Source organism: Budorcas taxicolor, chromosome 21, assembly GCF_023091745.1.
Source record: "Budorcas taxicolor isolate Tak-1 chromosome 21, Takin1.1, whole genome shotgun sequence".
Classification (NCBI taxonomy): domain Eukaryota; kingdom Metazoa; phylum Chordata; class Mammalia; order Artiodactyla; family Bovidae; genus Budorcas; species Budorcas taxicolor.
Window position 1 is genome coordinate 38,649,034 of NC_068930.1, and position 13,560 is coordinate 38,662,593.

General features: G+C 44.1%; 1 pseudogene; it reads right to left on the reverse strand.

Annotated features, from left to right (window-relative positions):
* Positions 1-3,834: 3,834 nt before the first annotated feature.
* Positions 3,835-6,362, reverse strand: LOC128066712 (cathepsin G-like; annotated as a pseudogene).
* Positions 6,363-13,560: the final 7,198 nt, after the last annotated feature.

Here is a 13,560-nt window from a genome sequence, read left to right on the forward strand (position 1 = left end):
ATTCTATACGTAATAGCTTACATCTGCAAACTCCAAGCTTCCCCTCACCCGCTCCCCAGGGGCAACCGTAAGTCTCTTCTCTATGTCCATGAGTCTGTTTCTATTTTGAATATAGGTTCACTTGTGCCGTATTTTAGATTTCACACTAAGTGATTTCATGTGGTATTTGTCTTTTACTTTCTGACTTCACTTAGTATGATCATCTCCAGTTGCATGTATGTTGTTGCAATGGCGCTATTTCATTATTTTTTATGGCTGAATGGTACTCCACTGTATGTGTGCACCACATCTTCTCTATGTATTCATCTGTTAATGAACATTTAGGTTGCTTCCATGTCTTAGCTATTGTGAATAGCGCTGCTATGAACATAGTTTGCATATATTTTTTTGGATTAGAGTTTTGTCTGTATATGTGTCCAGGAGTGGATTGCTGGTGATAAAGCAGTCTCGATAGGTATCAGTCTAGTGAAGTTTGTAGTTGTTCTGGGGGTCATGCCACCTAAAATCTTGAAATGATTCATGATGTATTAGGCAGATTTTGTATACTGTGAGTTTTTCTTTTTCTTGTTAACATTTCCACAAGAAATGAGCTATTGGGACTGGTCCGGGGCTGCCGTCTTATCTCCAACTCAAGGTTGATGGATGAGTTGGAGAAAGGTGGCTTGCTCCTGGGGTCCCCACTTTTCCTAGGCAAACTCAGACAACCATGATCAAGGTCACCAGCCCTCACTTCTGTGATGCTGCTAGTTCTGATGTATCACCAGTGTCTGGCTTCTCCTGACTCTGATGCCCTGCCCCAGGGCACAGGCACCAGGTTTCTATGGACCGGAAGTCTGCCTGAGCCGTCAGGTCAGGAGTGAAGTTCCTGGTGGGGTTTCCATCCTAGAGCTTGTCATGGTTTTGTGACTTTCCAGACATGTCAGTAGGTCTTCCAAAGCACAGAGGTTGAAAGCAGAGAAAGAGCGAGAGGAACAGTGTTCTTTTGCACTAGTTTTTGGTGTGCCAAATGTTTTCTTGCTGAAGCTCTGCTGCTGAGGTTTGCTTAATAAGGAAGTGTGCTGAGCTGTGAGGAGTGGTGGAACTGGCTTCTGAAATGGTCATGAAGGGAATTGTCCTATGGACATGGGCATGGTGAGGTCTGTAGAAATCGTTCCAGCAGGGCGGCTGGAGGCAGACAGCTGCCTTGGAGAGCTGACTGGCAGGGAGAGGCTTGGAGGAGAGACGGGTCTGTCCTGGGAGTTTCCTGGGCTTTCCTGACCTGGGTGGTGCTCTGGTTGTTGTTGTTTACTTGCTCAGTTGTGTCCAACTCTTTGTGATCCCATGGACTGTAGCACGCCACGCTTCCCTGTCCTTCACCACCTCCTGGAGCTTGCTCAAACTCATGTCCATTGAGTCGGTGATGCCATCCAACCTTCTCATCCTCTTTTGTTCCCTTCTCCCCAAGCCTTCTATCTTTCCCAGCATCAGGGTGTTTTCCAATGAGTCAACTCTCGCATCAGATGGCCAAAGTATTAGAGCTTCAGCTCTGGGGCTCAAAGTAAATGTCACAGAGAGGAAGGGCTTCACGAGGGCTCTTCCACTGCTCTCTCCTCTCCTCCTGCCCCTCACCATCAAGTATTCTTTCCATCTGGCAATGCAGACATTTAATAATGAGACTGTTATCCCTGAGAACATATAAGTAAGAGATAATTCCTATGGGTAGGTGATATCAAATTTAGAGGAAATGACTGAATGTTGTCAAAGATGTATTGTTAACATTTTGTGGAAAATTTTTGACAAGAAGTACCCATAAACATGGGTATCAAGATTGCGGGGGGAAATATCAATAACCTCAGATATGCAGATGACACACCCTTATGGCAGAAAGTGAAGAGGAACTAAAAAGCCTCTTGATGAAAGTGAAAGAGGAGAGTGAAAAAGTTGGCTTAAAGCTCAACATTCAGAAAACTAAGATCATGGCATCTGGTCCCATCACTTCATGGCAAATAGATGGGGAAACAGTGGAAATAGTGTCAGACTTTATTTTGGGGGGCTCCAAAATCACTGCAGATGATGATTGCAGCCATGAAATTAAAAGACGCTTACTCCTTGGAAGAAAAGTTATGACCAACCTAGATAGCATGTTCAAAAGCAGAGACATTATTGTGCCAACAAAGGTCGACCTAGTCAAGGCTATGGTTTTTCCAGTAGTCATGTATGGATGTGAGAGTTGGACTGTGAAGAAAGCTGAGAGCCAAAGAACTGATGCTTTTGAACTGTGGTGTTGGAGAAGACTCTTGAGAGTCCCTTGGACTGCAAGGAGATCCAACCAGTCCATCCTAAAGCAGATCAGTCCTGGGTGTTCATTGGAAGGACTGATGCTAAAGCTAAAACTCCAGTACTTTGGCCACCTCATGTGAAGAGTTGACTCATTGGAAAGGACTCTGATGCTGGGAGGGATTGAGGGCAGGAGGAGAAGGGGACGACAGAGGATGAGATGACTGGATGGCATCACCGACTCGATGGACAGGAGTTTGAGTAAACTCCGGGAGTTGGTGATGGACAGGGAGGCCTGGCGTGCTGTGATTCATGTGGTTGCAAAGAGTCGGACACCACTGGGTGACTGAACTGACCTGAACCCATAAACATAATGGACAAGTTTGCCAGGGCATATCTGTGTAGAGCCAGCTGGATTTGATATGTGCCTATGGATCATTCCATTTCAGATTATGGAAGCTGCAAGAATTCAGGTGGGAAATGTAACGCTGCAAGGAGTAGTTAACATTTTGATGGATGCAGAGCCTCCGAGCTGATTCTCTACAGTTACCTTAAGGTGCTAACAGCTTGGGTTTAAATTATGTCACTTCAGAAATCCTTTATTTCAATATAATATTGATGTATTAGTCATGGGTTAATCTTCAGGGTGAAAGGCATTTTATTTTAGTCAACATATTGTGTGGAGGTTTGTTTAATTTTAGAGTAACAAACCCAGAAGGAGATTCTCATCACAGTGAAAATGAGAACACCAGTCTAGACCACAGTGAGGGTTGGTGTGGGAAAGGGTTTAGGAGAAAGACTCTGGCTGTCCATAGACACGGGGGTTGCTCCCATCTCTTGGCCATCGTGTAAAGCGCAACTTTGATATGGGTGTTTGTTAGATATTTTAAAGAGAGTAAATCTTTTTTCCTTTCTTCTAGTACTTGCATGGCTTGATTTCTAAACATTTAGATCTTTGATCCCATTTGAGTCTTATCTTGGATTATGATAGGAAGTATGGACCCAACTGTATCTTTTTTTATCCAGTGATTCTGTTTTGTTTCAATGACACCTATTAAAAGTTTGTTTCCCAGTGGTTTGAGAATTGTTCACCATATATTAAATTGGGCCTCGTTTAGAATTACAGTTGTCCCTTTGGTTTGCCTGTCCAACTCATCTTTCTCACACCAATGGTACGTGGTTTGGGGGTACACTTTAATACCTAGTGTGGAGTCCTTTTTAATACTCTAGTGGGTAGAGAATAGAAAGCCGTACTCTGGGGAGAGGTAGGCCCCTCCATGCCTCCCCAGGCTGTGGGTAGAGGGGACACGGAAGAATGGGTGGCTTGGAGGAGGGAAGAAGCTCCTGCTGACCCCAGGATGGTAGGAATAGGGATTCACTTTTCCTGGGAAAGAGACCCCATCTTCCTCGACAAAGCTCACCCTCACTCCTGGCACACTTTGTTGTGCACAAATAATGTTTAATGAACACATTAGAAATCAGTTATTGCCACTCTAGACGAGGGTGTTTATTAAGGCTCTGGGAACTGCCCTGGAGCTGGGCTCTGCCCCAGAGCAGGAGAGTCAGTCTCATGGGATGTCACTCTGGTCTCCACTCTTGGAAGCGTCTCATTGTTCTCCTTATCCAGGGCAGGAAGCTGGAAGTTCTGGTGAAGACTGCTGGAGGGGTCCCCACCCTGTCTCCATAGGAGACAATGCCCTGGGCCACATTGCTACACACGAGGGGGCCACCGGAGTCCCCCTACAGGCAGAGGAGGGAAGGGACACTGTTTTCCAGGCCTCCCCACCCCTGTTGCCCTCTCCCAACCCTCAGAGAAGACGGGGGTTGAGGGGAGCTCCTTCCAGGGCTGGCTGTGTGTGAGATGGGAGGGTGGTGGGGTGCAGAAGAAAAGCTTCTGAATTTTCCCATTGCTGGGCTTCAGCCCTGACTGTGGTTACCTCTCCAGCCCAACCCAGGTCAAGATATCTCACCGGCCCCAGGAAAATACTGCATATGAACATCCTGCGTGTCTGGTACTTCTCCTATTCCCCCAGACACCAGATGGATGGGGAAAAGCACCCCCATGTCACGTTGGTGTGGACCCCAGGCTGCAGCCACGGAGATGGAATCTGTCCCCTCTGCCCATTGTGCCCAGGGCCTCCTGTCTTGGGCACTGTCAGCAGACCCTACATTGTCTTACCAGGAAAGTGGACTTCCTCTCTCTTGGGTCCCCTACACAGATCTGCTTTTGGCCAGTGTAGAAATCGAAGCGACTGTGACACTCTCCATCCCTCTGAATTGTCAGCTGCACCTCCTGGAGTGTGATTGCTCTCCTGTTCTGTCCGGTGAGGCCCCAGCCGGCCACGGTGCACTGGGTCCCAGGGCTCAGCATTCCCTCTGTCTGAGGCAGAGCTACCAGCCTCACGGCTTCATTCTGTCTGACTCTGTATGCCAGCTGGCAGGAAGTGTGCAGGCCCTCAGGGACTGTATGCTCACCCCATGCCCACCACCACCCTGGGAGTCAGCCCTGATTCCCCCTCCATGGTCCCAGGACACATGAAGCCCCCCAAGCTGGGAGAGAGCCACCCAGTTGAAGAACCAGAGGGTCAGTACCTGCAGTAACATGATGTCGTTCCGGTTGTTCCGCTGATTGTATCTGGGGTGGGGGATGGGCCTGAGACCAGGGATGCGCTGCTGCGTCCATTCAGAAGCGGTGACACTGTGGATCCCTAAGATGACATTTATTTGGCTGCAAAGGAAAGGGAGCCTAGAGGTAGGTTTGAGCTGCAGGAACTGCGGTCCCCGATACAGGTCAAGTGACTGCCCAGGGTTAGCGAGACCTCAGCCAAGGGAACCAAGAGACAGGAGGGCTCTGGGGCTGAACTCTGTGCCTTAGGCCTCCCCTTGAGATGGGGGAGACCGCTCAGCCTTGAGATTGGGGGTGGGGGGAAATTCAATGACCTTAAATTTTGCCTCCCCTACAAGAAGTTGAAAAAGAGCTTGAATTCACAATTTGAGTCCCATGGTGTGCCTTCCATCTCCCCCTCTTATTCTTTCTGACCAGACCCTCCTTTCTATCCATTCACACAGGCCTTCTCCTGGTCTCTTGGTCCCCTATTCATTGCTAGAAACCTGCCTTCGATGGCTCCTCTCATGAACTCTTCTGGACCTGCTTTGCAGGTGCCTAGAGGCTCTTTAATTTCTCACCTTCCCAAGCAGTGAGCTGCTGTCATCATGAAGTCTTCTCGCACCAGGAACCCCCCACATATGGTCAGACCCACTGGTGTCAGGGTCTGAATATATGCCATGTAGGGGCGGGAATGGGGCCTGGCCTCTCAGCCCCCGATGATCTGCCCTGGAAGGAAGCACTAGGATTATCTCTGCACTGGCAGGTGTGTGGACATCAGCTTGGTGGCTCCAGAAAGACTGGAAGTTGGGGAGCAGGAGAGATGAGCAGGGGCAGGGTGAGCTGGTGGTTGGTGAGAATGGGGTCTGCAGGGCACAGAACTGGGGGAGGTGCCAGGATCCTGAAGAAAGTGCTGCTGGCTCTCCATCTAGCCTCAGCACCCTCCCACCTGCCCGGAAGGTGGAGCCAGCTGTGGCCTCCCTCACAGGAGGGTTTCCCTACTGTGGGGATGGCGCACCCAGAGCCCTTTGGTGCCACCTCTCCCTGAAGTTCTGTGGCACTTTCTTCCTCGGGGAACTTTCCAGATCCCTATGAAGTCCAGCTCATGAATTTAAGGATCTAGAGATGAACTGATGGGCCCGTTATCGCTGTATCTTGATCCCCTAGGCTCTGACACAGGGGCTGCAACTGAGTTCAGAGAGCACATTTATATAGCAGGTGATATAACCAGGGTGGTTCTGAGAGCTTTATGTACACCACATCACTTAACTCTCATGACGACTCTCCAGGTAGGCCTGATATAATTTCTGCCCTCAGAATCTGAAGCTGGAAACTGTGGACTCATGCAAGCTGCCCAGTGATACAGGGCTAGCAAGTGTCTGGGCGGTCTTCCTTCAGAGTCTATCGGGTGGAGTTGGGCCCCTGAGGGTGGGAATGGTCACTTACCTGCCCGAGCCCTTGGGGACAGGAGAAAGGCCACGAGGAGCAGGAGTGGCCGCATCTATCCAGCAAGGCTGCCCAGTCAGTTGTTGCCCCTACTTCCTCCTGCCAGACTTTGAGCCCCTGGGAGAGGAAGGAAAGGTGAAGGTGGGAGGTGGGGGATGGAGGTGGGGGCTCAAGAATTCACAGTCCCATTCTCCTGCTGCCGTGATAAGTTTCATCACCCAGAGCTTCCCAAGAGGCTTGCCCACCAACTGCCAGGATCCTGGGGTAAGGTAGTAACTGAAGCCTTCAGTGAAATAGCCCACACAGCTGCTGAGTCAGTGCCGGCCGCAGAAATGGGAACCTAGGGCACCAGGTGGGGGCTGGGTGTCCCAGAACCCCAAACCCACCAAATTCAATAATGTCCTCACAAGCATCAAGGCTGGGACCTGTCTACTTCCTCCTTCTCCCTCAGGGAATGGAACCTGCATGTCTTCACCCCCTGGTCCTGAGCCCCACCCAGACCCTGGCTGCTCCCACATCTTTCTAGAAGTTGTCAGGCACATTGAGTAGCTCTGTTTCTGGGTGGGTGGAGGGCCCTGCCAGGGAAAGGAAAGGGAAGAATGAGGCTCTGCACTGACCATTTCTCTCTCAGGTCACTTGAGTCCCGAACAAACTCTCAGCGCATCACGACACTGGGGACGGCTTCTGTTTTTCTGCTTCCTACTGAGGTGAATGTTTTTGTGTCCCAGAAGCTTCTCTGCCTGCAGAAAAAGCCCAGTGACTTGATTTTGTTGACAGCCATCAGATCCTATTTATCCGTGATAGACCCATCAACCTAAACCCATCACTGCTCTGTGTCTGCTAGCTCCTAAGAAGGAGGCAGCTCACTGCTGTGCTACCTGTGACACATGAAGAAGTAGGCATTCATCACTGAGAGCAAAGGATGGGAGAGTTCTGTCGAGTAACACAGGGGGCTGCTGCTGCTAAGTTGCTTCAGTCGTGTCCAACTCTGTGCGACCCCATAGACAGCAGCCCACCAGGATCTGCCGTCCTTGGGATTCTCCAGGCAAGAACACTGGAGTGGGTTGCCATTTCCTTCTCCACAGGAGGCTGCTAGACACTCTTAAAAATACTTGGGAGACTCTGTGTTGGCACAGAAAGCCCTACAATACAGTAAACGTTTGCAAAAATGTCAGAATTGAAAACCAATACAATTCTCAACCTGTTATGGATTGTGATAAGGCCACTTGAAAAATCTTATGAAACTTAAGGATCCTTTCCCCATATACAAATATACACAGCTTGGTGCTTTTTCGTAAAGCTGCAAAGAACTTAATTCCTTCCCTATTACAATGTAAGTGATTGCAACCTCATGAAATTTCCTTATGCATCTTAAAAAGATATAGGCAGAAAACAGGAAAAAAAGCAAAATAGTATAACCACTTTACTTAGTGCCTTTGGGTAATTTTAATTTATTGTTATGTAAGCTTTTTAACTTTATTTTGTCTTTAAAATGTTACTCTAATTTAAACTAAGGAGAAAGCATAAAGAACAGAGAGTCCATGTGCAAAAAGGGAAGTAAAATATATGCTCCTAATGATCTGGGTAGAGAGATGTTTAGGGGATTTCATTAGCAGTGACTAGGGTTTCATGCCAATCTTCCCACCAAAACCAACCCCAAACACACTTGTTTAAAATGTATGGAAACCTTAAAAGCCTTGAAGAACTCCCAATGCAAGAGTTATTATTAGGTTAAAACAGAAGGAATAATGGGAATCAAGACAGGTAGCTCTATTTCTCTGAGAGAATTTGCTAAATCCACAGAATTTGAGCTTCTCTTTGAAGAGCACCTAAAATGATGGTGTAGAAATCAAAGATCATGAGGTCTAGTCTAGACAGACAAGTCTAGTCAAACCCTCCCCACAATAAGCTGTGAACTTAAAAGTCTACATGCTCAAATTAACAAAAAAGAGGTATTGAGTTAGTAACTGCAAATAATTTCTTGAAAGTTTATAATTACCTGGACTTCTTAATGGACTTTCAAGCCTTGAATTTGTTATTGTACTTATGGATTGTGTTCCAAAGTACCTGGCAGAATCTATGGCAAATCTAGAAGAAATTCACTTATCTTCAAAACTCAAATTACACCTAAAAAGTTATTTTTCAAGTATAGTGACAAGCATATAGCCAAATACAAACAGCTCAGCAAACACATAAGGATACAAGACATCATGACTAAGAAATAGTAAACAACAAAAGAGGAAAAAACCCTTTAGTTTTTAAGATAATACTATCAGTATAATAAAATATAGATGTCTCCTTTTACAGCTATTAGCATTTCCCTCATATATTGAGGTCCTCCTATGTTGGGTGGATATATATTTACAATTGTTATATTTTCTTCTTAGATTGATCTCTTGATCATTATGCAGTGTCCTTCTTTGTCTCTTGTAACAGTCTTTATTTTAAAGTTATTTTGTTTGATATGAGTATTGCTACTCCACCTTTCTTTTGATCTCCATTTGCATGAAACACCTTTTTCTATCCCCTCACTTTCAGTCTTTATGCGTGCCCATAGCTGATGTGGGTCTTCTGCAGCCAGCGTATATATGGGCCTTATTTTCGTATCCATTCAGCAAGTCTGTGTCTTTGTTGGAGCATTTAAAGCTTTTGTAGTTAAGGTAATTATTGATATGTACGTTATTGCCATCTTGTTAATTGTTTTGGATTTGTTTTGGTAGATCTTTTTCCTTCCCTCCCTCTCCGGCTCTCTCTTCCTGCGATTTGATGATTGTGTTTAGTATCATGTTTGGATTTGTGTGTGGATTTGGGTGTGTGTGTGGGTATCTACTGCAGGTTTGGTTCCCATGAGGTTTTGATGTACAATATTGTTTTAAGTTGCTGATCTCTTAATTTCAAATGCATTTCCAATACCCTGCATCTGTGTACTCTCCTCTTTCCGTCATTGCTGGTTTGGACGTCATATTGTTGTGTGGACGATTTCCTGTCTTTGCTGTATGTTTGTCTTAACCGGTGAGCTTTCCCATTCATAATTCTCTTGTCTCTAGTTGTGGCCTTTTATTCCACCGAGAGAAGTTCCTTTAGCATTTGTTGTAAAGAGGGTTAGGTGGCGTTGGATTCTCGCAGCTTTTCCTTGTCTGTAAAGCGTTTGATTTCTCCATCAAATCTGAATGAGAGCCTTGCTGAGTAGAGTATTCTTGGTTACAGGTTTCCCCCTTTCATCACTTTAAATATACTGCGCCACTCCCTTCTGGCCTGCAGAGTTTCTACTGAAAAATCAGCTGATCATGGTATGGGGTTTCTTTGTGTGTTATTTGTTGCTTTTAATATTTTCTCTTTGTCTTTAATTGTTGTCAATTTGATCAATATGTGTCTCTCTGTTCCTCCTTTGGCTTATCTTGCATGGAACTCTCTGTGCTTCCTGTAGTTGAGTGAGTGTTTCCCTTCCCATATTAGGGAATTTTTCAGCTCTTACCTCTTCAAATATTTTCTTAGGTCCTTCTCTCTCTCTCCTCCTCATAATGTGAATTTTGGTCTCTTAGGCTGTCCTCATCTCTTTTCATCCTTCTTTCTTTCTTCTGTTCTGCAACAGTGATTCCACCAATCTGTCTTTCAGTTCATGTATTCACTCTCCTGCCTCATTTATTCTATTGATTTCTTCTAGTGTGTTTTTCATTTCAGTCACTGTATTGTATTGTTCCATAATTATATTGCACTGTATTGTTCATCTCTGTTCTTTAAATCTTCTAGATCTTTGTTAAACGTTTCTTGTATCCTCTCAGTCTGTGCCTCCATTCATTTTCTGAGATTGTGGATCATCTTTACCATCATTGCCTTGAATTCTCTTCAAGGCTGATTACCTATATTTACTTTGCTTAGTTGTTCTTCTGGGGTTTTATCTTGTTCCTTCATCTGGAGCATATTTTCCTGCTGTCTCATTTTGTCTAACTTTCTATGTCCGTGGTCTCTGTTTCTCAGGTTGCAGAATTGTAATTTTTCTTGTTTCTGGTGTCTGTCCCCTGGTGGGTAAACTTGGTTCAGGGGCTTGTGCAGGCTTCCTGATGGGAAGGACTAGTACTTGCTACTAGTGGGTGGGGCTGTGTTTTGTCCTGCTGGTTGGCAGGGCCATGTCAAGGGATGTGTTTATAGGCAGTTGTTGACTCAGGATGACTTTAGGCAACATGTTTGCTGATGAGTGGGACTTTTTCCAATTATTTTCCAGTTTGTTTGTTGCTCACCTTGTGGGTATGGGGTTATTTGATTTTATTGTGAAACAGACATTCTAGTACTGGAGCCTACAGGCTGTTGAGTAAGACCAGGTCTTGGTGCCCAAATGGCAACCTCCAGGAGATCTCACACTGATGAGTATTCCCTGGGGTGTCTGCCACCGGTGTCCTTGCCCTCACAGTGAGCCACACCTTCCTAGGATAGGATATCCCACCTGCCTAGTAGACCCTCCAGGCCCCCCAGGTAGGTCTGGCCCAGGCTCTTATGGAGTCATTGCTTTGCTCTGTGTCCCAGTGCACATGAAGCTTTGAATATGCACCCTGAGAGTGGAGTCTCCATTTTCCCCAGTCCTGTGGAGCTCCTGCATTCAAGTCCTGCTGGCCTTCAAAAGAAAATGCTCCTGGGGCTCTTTCCCCCAGTGCCAGATGTCCAGGCTGGGAAGCCTGATGTGGGGCTAGGGAGTCTCACTCTTGTGAGAGAATTTCTGAGAAATAATTATTTTCCAGGCTGTTGGTTGCTCACTTGGTGGTATGGGGTTTGATTTTATTGTGAAAGAGCCTCTCTTGACATCTCATTGTAGCTTCTTTGTCTTTGTGTGTAAAATATCTTTTCTAGTATGTCAAAGTCTTTTTTCATAAATGGTTGTTTAGCAGTTAGTTGTAATTTTGGTGTTTTCATTAGTGGAGGTATGCTCAAGTCCTTCTACTCCACCATCTCATTTTTCATTCTATACACATTTTTTTTTCAGTTGTAAATGCTACCATACTACATTATCCATGGTTGATGATATAAGTGAATGTGAAACTGCATAATGGGAGGGCCAACTATAAGTTTTACTTAGATATTCCACTGGGTGGAGGGTCAATGCCCTTAACCCCTGCACTGTTCAAAGATCCACTGTAAATAAACAGTCAAAATTTTAGAAGAATGGAGACAAAAACTGAGTTTAAAATGATAAATAATGGCAAAAATAATATATAGTAAAATTTATTGAGTATGAATAAATATAAAACTTGATTATTTAAAATAAAGGAAACACTTTTAAAAGAACTTCTTTATAAACTTAACAAGGGGAAATTTTTTAAGATATAAAAAGTCCTAACCAATAATAATTACAAAGTAAAAATGGATAAATGATCTACATAAAAATTTATTGGGTATATATGAATAGAGGTGGGGCTCCCCTGATAGCTCAGCTGGTAAACAATCTACCTGTATTCCTGGGTCAGGAAGATCCCCTGGAGAAGGGATAGGCTACCCACTCCAGTATTCTTGGGCTTCCCTGGTGGCTCAGATGGTAAAGAATCCTCCTGCAATGTGGGAGACCTCGGTTCAATCCCTGGGTTAGGAAGATCCCCTGGAGAAAGGCATGGCAACCCACTCCAGTATTCTTGCCTGGGGAATCCCTATGGACAGAGGAGTCTGGCAGGCTACAGTCTATGGGGTCACAAAGAGTTGGGCATGAGTGAGTGACTAAGCACAGCATGAATAAAAGTGAAATTCTGATTATCCAAAATATGATTAAGACAGTGAAAAGTAAAGCCACAGGGTGGGAGAAGATACTTGCATTAACTGAGAAAGGGTTTGTATGTGGGAGGTGTGTGTGTTTGTGTGTGTATGTCATGTCTATGTTATCTTAAATGTCATTGGGAAGCCAATGATTTTGAAAATCTACATGAAATTGACAAATCATTTTCCTCTAAACATTAAATAAATTGATTCTGTTTTCAAAAACATTCTATCAAGGACATCCCCATGCTCATAAAGCTTCACTGAACATCTCAACAAAATATTCAAAGAACACTACATGATATCTTCTGGAGAGGAGATGCTACCTATCTCCTTTATGAGACTAGCAAAGCCTCAAAGCCAAACCCAATAAAGACAATATGGGAAAGGAATATTACAAGCTAATATCACTTGAATATTAAGGTATGTCGAATAATTCAACAAGGAAAAGTAATATATCAGGATGAATTTGGGTTTATCCTAGGAGTGGGTGACTTTTTATTCAAACCCAATTGCTGTAAAACAACACATTGATTGATAAAAGGAGAAATGCCATTTGATTATTCAGTTGAAATAAACAAATAAGCATTTGCTGAAGTTCATTAATTAAAATTCTAGCAAAGTATAAATAAAAAATAATGTTTTTAACCTGATAAAATGTCTCCATAAAAACCTCCAGCAATCATTATACTAATGTTGAAACACACAGTGTTTTTGCTTGAGAGCAAAACAATATAAGGACATGTGGATAGCCATAATCACCATTTCTCTTTAGTATTATACTAGAGATTTTACATAGTGCACGTAAGCAGGAAATAGAAGTGAAAGGCATAAGGTCATGAAAAGCAGAAATAAAACTGAATATTTGAAATGCTATTATGTATGTAGAAAATGCCCAAGAACTTGCAGCTTAACTATTACAGTTAATAAGGCAGTTTGACAAATTTGCTGGGCCATAAAACCAACTTAAACATTAATTATATTTTGATATATACTATAATACTGTTGGAAATTTTGAGGAAGTTAACATTTAAATCATGAAAATTATCAAATAACTAAATATAAATCTAAAAGAAGTTGTGCGAGACCTCTTTGGTGAATATATGTATAAAATTATAAGAAGAGACAATAGGACCTAAGCATAGGGATATTCCACAGTGGTGTTTGAAAGAGAAAAAAAAAATTTTTTTAAAGTCAATTCTCCAGAAAGTGTTCTATACAATTCATTGCACCTGAGAGGTATTTCATAGAACTTAATTGATTCTAAACAGATATGGAGACACCAATGGCCAACATTAGCCAAGACAGTCTTGAAGAATGAGAATAAGATGGGAGGTCTTATTCTAGCAAATGAAGTCACAGTAATGAAGGTAGTGTGGTACTGATAGCGGCATAGACACATAGACTAATGGACAAGAAATAGAGATTCCACACACATTTAGACACTGATACACACATATTGGGAGAAGGAAATGGCAACCCACTCCAGTACTCTTGCCTGGAAAATCCCATGGGCG